This window comes from Taeniopygia guttata, chromosome 27 (genome assembly GCF_048771995.1).
Source record: "Taeniopygia guttata chromosome 27, bTaeGut7.mat, whole genome shotgun sequence".
NCBI lineage: Eukaryota > Metazoa > Chordata > Aves > Passeriformes > Estrildidae > Taeniopygia > Taeniopygia guttata.
Genome location: NC_133052.1, coordinates 1183511 through 1192404, shown reverse-complemented (window position 1 = coordinate 1192404; position 8894 = coordinate 1183511). Strand labels below are relative to the sequence as shown.

The 8894-nt window shown below is 46.1% G+C and overlaps 1 long non-coding RNA gene across 1 annotated transcript in view; it reads left to right on the top strand.

Moving 5' to 3' along the window:
- LOC115490683 (uncharacterized) overlaps positions 1–8894 on the top strand; it is a 39596-nt gene that overhangs the window by 5542 nt on the left and 25160 nt on the right. Inside the window, exon 2 of the long non-coding RNA XR_012052069.1 lies at positions 7292–7391. This is a non-coding gene — a long non-coding RNA (uncharacterized lncRNA). The remainder of the gene's footprint in view (positions 1–7291; positions 7392–8894) is intronic.

Genomic DNA, 8894 nt, shown 5'->3' with positions numbered 1-8894 from the left:
GCGGGTGCGGAGCGCAGATAAGCGCGGTCCGTACACCGCGAGTAAACCCCGAGTAAATTCATTAAAGCCCGTCCTTATCAGGCCCGACAAAACGGGGTTTTTTTGGGTTTTTTTTTAATTTCTCCCGGATTTTTCACCTCGGCCGCCAATCCGAGGAAATGGATTTTCCAGCGCGCCTTTCCCAGGGCTCTAATGTTCGCCCCGCCGGGGAAAAATGAGCCTCGGGAGGGGTGTGGATGGAGGGGAGGGGGAATAAAGGGTGGCCAGGAGGGGAAATTAATGGGAAAAATAGGATTTAATAAGGAAGTAAATAAAATAAATAAATAAATAAATAAAATTTTAAATTAAAAATAAAATAAAATAAAATAAAAAAAATAAATAAAATAAAAATTAAAATATTAGAAATAGAAATAAAAAATAAAATAAAACAAAACAAAACAAAATAAAATAAAATAAAATAAAATAAAATAAAATAAAATAAAATAAAATAAAATAAAATAAAATAAAATAAAATAAAATAAAATAAAATAAAATAATTCTCTCGGGTTCCCATGGGGGTGGGAGGAGGAGCAGAACTCGCGCGGGTTTTCCCGGCTCTGGCCACGCTCCCAATCCGCTCCCCCCGGCAGCTTTTCCCTTTCCTTTTCCTTTTCCTTTTTCCCTTTTCCTTTTCCCTTTTCCCGGAGAACTGAAACTGGTTCGGATTTAACCAAAGCGATTCCCGAGATCCCGCTCGGCGCGGGGCTCCTCTGAAAAAATTGAATTTCTCGTGGGAGAGACCTCTGCCAGTCTGGGCTTTATTAATTTTTTAAATTTTTATTTTATTTTTTTAATTTTTTATTTTTAAATTTTATTATATTATATTGTATTTATTTTATTTTTTTTATTTTTAATTTTTTTAATTTCTATTTTTATTTTTATTTTTATTTTTATTTTAAATTTTTAAATTATTTTTATTTTTACTTTTAATTTAATTTAATTTAATTTAATTTTCCTTTTTAAATTAAATTTTTTTTACTATTTCTATTAATTTTATCCTTTTTATTCTAATTCATTTATTTGCTATTTTATTTTACTTTATTTCACTTTACATCATTCCTCTCATTGACTCGATTTTAATTCTCAATCCCTTTCCAAACCCCTCCTCCATTTCCCAGTTGTTTTTTTTTTCCCGTTCCCTTTTCACCCCTCGGCGCTCCCAATTTGCTTTTTCCACGCGTTTTTCCCCATTTCCCACCCATTTCCCACCTTTACCCCCAGCCCCACCTCCCGCCTTTCCTCCCCCTCTCTTTCTTTTATTGGAATTTTGATTTTTTTGTGGTTTTTTTCCCTTTTCCCACCGCCCAGCCCGACTCGCGCTCGGTCTCAACTTTTGACCCTCAACTTTTTGACCCCGTTCCGGCCGCTCGGCGCTGCCAAGGACGAATCCCGCCCCTTCCAGCCCAAAAGCCAAAAAAAGGACAAAAATCATGGCCAAAAACGAAAAAAAGTGCCCCAAAATGCCAAACAATACAAAATAATGAGAAAGAATAAAAAATAATGCCAAAATAACGTCCAAAAATGTCAAAAAATACGAAATAATGCCAAAATAATGTCAGATAATACAAAATAATGCCATATAATGCCAAAATAATGCCAAAAATACAAAATAATGCCAAAATAATGCCAAAAATACAAAATAATGTGGAATGACACAAAATAATGCCAAAATAATGGCAATTAATGCCAAATAATACAGTTTAATGCCATATAATGCCAGAAAATGCTGAAATAATACCAAAAAATAATGAAATAATGCAAAATAATGCCAAATAGTGCCAAATAATACAAAATATAATGATAAATAGTGCAGAATAATGCAAATTAATTCTCATTTCTTGGCCATTTTTTCGCCCTCCATCCCTAGAGGAGAAAAGAAAAAAATCCGAATTTTGTCTGCGCATCTCTCGCTTATCTGCAAATATCTGGGTTTTTTTATCTCCTCCCTTATCTGAAATATCAGATATTTCTGATTTTCCTTCCACTTCTTTATCTAAAGTATCAGGAAGCGACAAAAAAAAAAGAAATTCCCCTTAACATTTCACAGCGTTATTTCTCTTTTTTTTTTTGGCGATCAATAAAAGACAAATAAGGCTATGACACTGATATTGTTAATTTTATTATTTATATTACTTTTATTGCGCTAAATAAGAATAGTTTTCTGATATTTTTATTATTTATATTACTTTATATGACAAATAATATCATTTCACTGAGATTTTCCCTTTTATTATCAAGTGAATTCACCTGATACTTTGACTTTTATTCTTTATGTCACTTTTATATGACAAATAATATAATTTCACTGAGATTTTTCCTTTTATTATCAAGTGAATTCACCTGATATTATGAGTTTTATTCTTTCTATCACTTTTATATGATAAATAATACCATTTTATTGAGATTTTTCCCGTTATTACCCAGCGAATCCCGCCGATATTTTAAATTTTATTACCCAGATCACTTTTCTTTTCACACATTTTTATGAGATTTTTTTTTTTTTTTAAGGCGCGGGGAGGTTTTGAGGAGGATCCGGGGGGGTCCCGGGGGTCCCGGAGGGTTCCGGGGGGGGATCCCGGAGGATCCCGGGGGTCGAGGAGGGTCCCCGGAGGACCCGGGGGGATCCCGGGGGTCCCGGGGGGTATCCCGGGAGGATCCAGGAGGGTCCCGGGTTACCGGAGGGCCTCGGTGAGGGTCCCCGGAAGGTCCCGGGGGTCCCGGAGGGTTCCGGGGGGGATCCCGAGAGGGTCCCGGAGGTCCCGGAGGGGTCGCAGAGGGACCCTGGGGTGGTCCCCGGAGGGTCCCGGAGGGTCCCGGGGGTCCCGGAGGGATCCTGGGGTGGTCCCCGGAGGGTCCCGGGGGTCCCGGAGGGATCCTGGGGTGGTCCCCGGAGGGTCCCGGAGGGTCCCGGAGGGGTCGCGGGAGGATCCCGGAAGGTCCCGGGGGTCCCGGAGGGTTCCGTGGGGGATCCTGAGAGGATCCAAGAGGATCCCGGAGGTTCCAGAGGGACCCTGGGGTGGTCCCCGGAGGGTCCCGGGAGGGTCCCGGAGGGTCCCGGGGGTCCCGGAGGGTCTCGGGGGAGATCCCGAGAGGGTCCAGGAGGGTCCCGGGGGCCCCGGAGGTTCCGGAGGGACCCTGGGGTGGTCCCCGGAGGGTCCCGGAGGGTCCCGGGGGTCCCGGAGGGGTCGCGGAGGGACCCTGGGGTGGTCCCCGGAGGACCCTGGAAGGTCCCGGGGGTCCCGGAGGGGTCGCGGCGGCCGCAGCCCGGCCGTGAACTTGGTGTGAAGCGAGCTCTGCTGGCTGCTCGGGCGCGTTACAGGCCAGCCCGAGCCTCCGCTCGCCCAATTCCCCACCCAAAAAACCCAAAAAAACACTTTAAAAATTCCCTTTTCCCCCCCAACAAAATCCCCCTCCAGCAGCGAATCCCAAAATCCCGGCGCTGCGGTTTGTTTGGACGTGAAGGGTGTATAAATATAGATATTTATACGTGTTTATATTTCTATCCGCGGGTGTATATATCGCTGCACATGTTAAAAAGAGATAAATCAAAGGAAAAACCACCAAAAAAACCAAAGAACCTGGCGGGTTCTCCCCTTCTTTCAACGCTCGCTGTCAAAATAGGTTTTTTTTGAAAGCTATTTAGGGGAAGAGAACACGGGGAAAGCGCGGCGGGTTGGACACCTCGCGAGTTAAGTTATCACCCTCCTTCCAAATATCATTTATTTCACCTGAAAAAGGGGCGGAAAATCAGCTCGGAAAGGAAATTTCACTCCCAAATCCATCCCAGGGTTGGGAAGGGATCCCAAAGAGGAGGAGCCAAGCGCTGAAAAGTCATTTTGGGGGGGGGGGGTTTTAATGGGGAGATCTTAATGGAGAGGGTTTTTTAATTATTGGTTTGGTTTGATTGTCTTATTAAAAATGGGGGAGGGAAAAAATGAGGGGGAAAAGGGAAAAAGGGAGAGAAAAGGGGGGAAAGAGGGGGAAAAGAGGGGAAAGAGAGGAAAAAATGGGGGAAAGAGGGAGGAAAAAGGGGGAAAGGAGGAGAAAAATTAGGGATAAAAGGGGGAAAAGGAGGAGAAAAAGGGGGAAGGGGAGAAAAATGGGAAAATTGGGGAAAAGGAGGGGAAAGGAAAGAAAGGGGGAAGGGGAAAAAAGGGGGGGAAGGGGGGAGGAGGAAAAATGGGGGGAAATAAGGGAGAAAAGGGAGAAAGTACGGAAAAATAGGGGAAAAGGGGGGAAGATAAGGGGGGGAAGGAAAAAAAAGGGGGTGGGGAGGAAAAAAAGGGGGGAAAGGAGGAAAAAGGGGGAGGGAAGGGGGAAATAGAGAGGGAAAAATACTCAGAAGAGGGAAGGGTTGGGGCTGGTGGGAAAGCGAGAGCAGTTCCAGGAAAAAGAGAATTTCCCAGGCTGAAATTCAGCTGTGGGGGAGGGCCGGGCTGTGGGGGAAGAGGTCACGGCGGGGCTGGGCGGGCTGGGGGAGATCGGCGAGAGAAATCCGGGGGGAATCGGGGAAAAACGCCGGGGAATCGAGAAGAAAAATGGGGGAGAATCGGGGAAAAATGGGGGGGGGGGGGTTCGGGGAGAGAAATCCGGGGAGAATCGGGGGGAAATCGGGGGGAAATCGGGGAAAAACCGGGGGGGAATCGAGGGGAGAACCAGGGGAGAATCGGGGAGAGAATCGGGGGAGAATCGGGGGAGAATCAGGGGAGAATTTGGGGAGAACTGGGGGAGAATCGGGGGGAGAAATGGGAGAAGAATCGGGGGGAGAACGGAGAAGAATCGTGGGAGAATTGGGAGGAGAATCAGGGGAGAACTGGGGGGAGAATTGGGGGGAGAATCGGGGGAGATTTGAGGGGAGAATCGTGGGAGAATTGGGGAAAGAACCGGGGGAGAATTGGGGAGAGAATCAGGGGAGATTTGAGGGGAGAATCGGGGAAGAATCAGGGGAAGAACCGGGGGGAGAATCGGGGCAGAGTTGGGAGAAGAATCGGGATAAAAATGAAATCCAGGAATTGCAGCCCGGGCTCGGGGAGCCGCAGCGTCCCTGAGTTCAGTGCTGTGGTCAGGGAATAAAAAAAATAAAGGTGGGAGGGAAAGAAGGAGGAGAGGGGAAAAGGAAAAGGGGGAAAAGAAGGAAAGGGGGAAAGGAAACGGGAGAAAAAGAGGAAAGGGGGGGAAGGAAAGGAGAGAAAAAGAAGAAAAGGGGGGAAAAGCAGGAGGGCGGGGGAAAGGCAGAAAGGGAAGGAGGAAAAGAAGGAAGGTGGGGAAGGAGAAAAGGGGGGGAAGCAGAAAAGGGGAGGAAAAAAGGAGAAAACAGGAGAAAGGGTGAGGAAAAAACAGCACAAAAAGAGGGGCAAGAGAAAGAGGAATGGGGGAAAAGAAGGAGGAGGGGAAAAGGAGGAGGGGAAAAAGAAGGAGATGGGGGGAAAAGAGGGAGATGGGGGAAAATAAGGAGGAGGGGGAGGGAAAGAAGCAGAAAAAGAGGGGTAAAAGAGGGAGGAGAGGGGAAAAAGGAGGAGGGAGGAAAAATAAGGAGAGGAAAAAAGGAGGAAGGGGGAAATAAAGGAGGGGGGAAAAAAGGAGGAGGGGGGAAAAAAGAGGAAGGGGGGAAAACAAAGAAGTGGGGGAAAGGAGGAGAGGGGGAAAAATAAGGAGGAGAGGGGGAAAAAATGAGGAGGGGGAGAAAAAGGAGGAGGAGGGGGAGGTAAAGAAGCAGAAAAAGAGGGGTAAAAGAGGGAGGAGGGGGAAAAAGGAGGAAGAGGGAAAATAAAGGAGCAGGGGGGAAAAAGGAGGAGGGGGGGAAAGGAGGAGAGGGGGAAAAAAGAAGGAGGGTGGGGGAAAGAAGGAGGAGAGGGGGGAAAATCGGAGATCCCGCGATCCCCGCCAGCATAATCAGCGCATTGTTGGCGGATCGGAGGCCGCCCTCCCCCTCCCTCTGCCAGCAGAGCTTCGGTCCGCTGGCAAAAAAAAACAACAAAAAAACCCCAAAAAAGGCCGGTCTGAGCCGCCGCTCCCCGCAGAACCGCCCCGGCCCCGGCTCCGGGCGCTGCTGCCGGGCTCGGCCGCGCTGCTGACCCCGGTTTGATCCCGGCGATGAATTATTGATGAGATATGAGCTCCGATCGCCTCCTCAGAATGCAAACCCCATTATACTGTTAAAATGGCGATTTAATCGTTTAGAATAGCTCTGGTGCGCTTTTTTTTTTTTTTTTTTTTTTTTTTTTTTTTTTTTTTTTTTTTATCTCTCTCTCTCTCTCCTCTCTGTTTCTCGCCCCGGCTCATTTGTGCCCCTTCGTTTTCATTTCGTTCTCTTAATTAAATCCTTTAACTGATTTTTATCGGGTTTTTGGGTGAATAAAATAAGGCGCCAGGCGAGGCCGGAGTGGGTTGGTATTTTTTTTTGTTTTGTTTTATTTTTTTGTTATTATTACGGGGGGGTTTAGTGCCAGACGAGGCTTCCTCGGGGGGGGAGGAGATTTTAATTTTAAAATTTAATGTTGCACCTCACCCAGCGGAGTGGGGAAAAGGCCTAAACACCGCGAAAGTTGCGAAAAACAAAAGCCTAAAAAATTAAAATAAAATAAATAAATGACATTCAAGATGGCCTCAGCACGGCATTACAACCTCCAGCTGCTTTTTACACACCCCCGCCCCAAACCTCACAAATTCTCCCCTCCGCCCGTCCCCACCCCCGCTCATTTCTTGCTGAATAAACCCCGGGTTTGAATTTTATGGGTGAAATTTCACCTTTTTTTCACCTCTCAGCAGCACCCTGGGCATGGGGGGACCCTCCCCCCAAAAAAGGCGGCTTGATGAGGGTTGTAATTAATCCAGATTCTCATCTGGGCTCTGGCAGGCTGGGGAACCTTGGCTTTGGGGCAGAAAAAGATGATTTAGGGTTTTTTCTTCCCCCTTCAAATCCCTGTTGATGACAGGAAACCTCCAGGGTGAACACACAGAACAAGGGGACAAAAAAAAAAAAAAAAAAAAGGAGAATTTGTTATAATGTGACTTTTTTTAGGGACAGACACTGCCAGGCAGGTGAGCTCGCAGGAAAAGTCCTCACTTGGCATTTTTGGGCCAAAACCCCCCAAATTTCAGCGCTCAGCCCTAAACCCCGAGGTTTCCCCCACCCGGAGCCGGAAAATTTCACACCAATATTCGATTTTAACCCCGAATTTGCCTCTGCTGGAGGTCCCGGGCGGCCCGAGAGCGAAATGAAAGCACTTTGTGTTTGTCCTGTGCTCTGCAGCTGCGGAAGGAGCGACGGTCCCGTGCCTGACGTGTGCCATGGAAGGGCGAGAAAGGATGAAAAATGCCCAGGAAAATGAAAATCCCCGCCTACCTGCACGGTCAGAGCTGCGCTTTCCTGTTTACTCTCCTCTCGCTTCCTTTTTGCACCAGAAACGGGCAGGGTTGGGGTTTTTTTTGTATTTGGAATTCATTTTTTTCCTTTTTTTTTATAAAAAAAGGAAGCCTGTGCTCAGCCCGTGACCTGTGGCAGGGTGGGAAATGGGAGATGGTGACACCTCACAGGAAAAGGGAGGCTTGGTCAACAAAAACCCACAAAAAAACCCCAAATAATTCCATACAAACGCATCTTGTTGGTAGAAAAGCCCCAAAAATGGTGCAGGTGGAAACCAGAGCTCCTGGGATGGGGGGAGAGGGGCGAGGTTGAAATTCCAGCCCCCGGGAGCCGGGATGCTCCAGGCAAGGGCTGGAACCTGTTGGCACCGCAGCGAGGAGCTCATCCCGTGGCTAAAAACGCCACTGGGAAATCCCACAGATAAAAATCCCACTGAGAAATCCCATGGATGGAGATCCACTGGGAAATACTACAGATAAAAATCCCACTGAAAAATCCCACAGATAAAACTCCACTGGGAAATCCCATGGATGGAGATCCACTGGGAAATCCCACAGGCAAAAATCCCATAGATGAAAACCCCACTGAAAAAATCCCATAGATAAAAACTCCACTGAAGAATCCCACAGATAAAACTCCACTGGGAAATCCCATGGATGGAGATCCACTGGGAAATCCCACAGATAAAAAAAAAACACTAAAAAATCCCACAGGTAAAACACTGAAAAGCTCCACTGAAATATCCCATAGCTAAAAACCCCACTGGGAAACTCTGCTGGAAGATCCCATAGCTAAAAACCCACTGAAAAATCCCATCTATAAAACTCCACTGAAAAATCCCATATGTAAAACTCCACTGAAAAATCCCATAGCCAAAAACTCCATTGGGAAACCCCACTGAAAAATCCCATATGTAAAACTCCACTGAAAAATCCCATATGTAAAACTCCACTGAGAAATCCCATATGTAGAAATCCCATGGGAAACTCTACTGAAAAATCCCATATATAAAACTCCACTGAGAAATCCCATAGCCAAAAAGCTCCATTGGGAAACTCCACTGAAAAATCCCATCTATAAAACTTCACTGAAAAACCCCATAGCTAAAAAACCCATTGGAAAATCCCATAGCTAAAAATCCCATTGGAAAACTCTATTTAAAAATCCCATAGGTGAAAACACCACTGAAAAAAATCCCATGGCCAAAAACCCCACTGGGAAAACTCCACTGAAAAAATCCGGCAGGGAAAAACTCAATTGGAAAACTCTATTTTAAAACCCCACAGCTAAAACCCCACAGACAAATCCCATAGCTAAAAACCTGATTGGAAAATCCCACAGCCAAAATCCCAATTGGGAAACTCCACTGAAAAATCCCATAGCTAAAAATCCCATGGGAAACTACTGAAAAATCCCATATATATCAAATTCTACTGAAAAATCCCATATATAAAACTCTACTGAATCATCCTATAGCTAAAAAACCCCA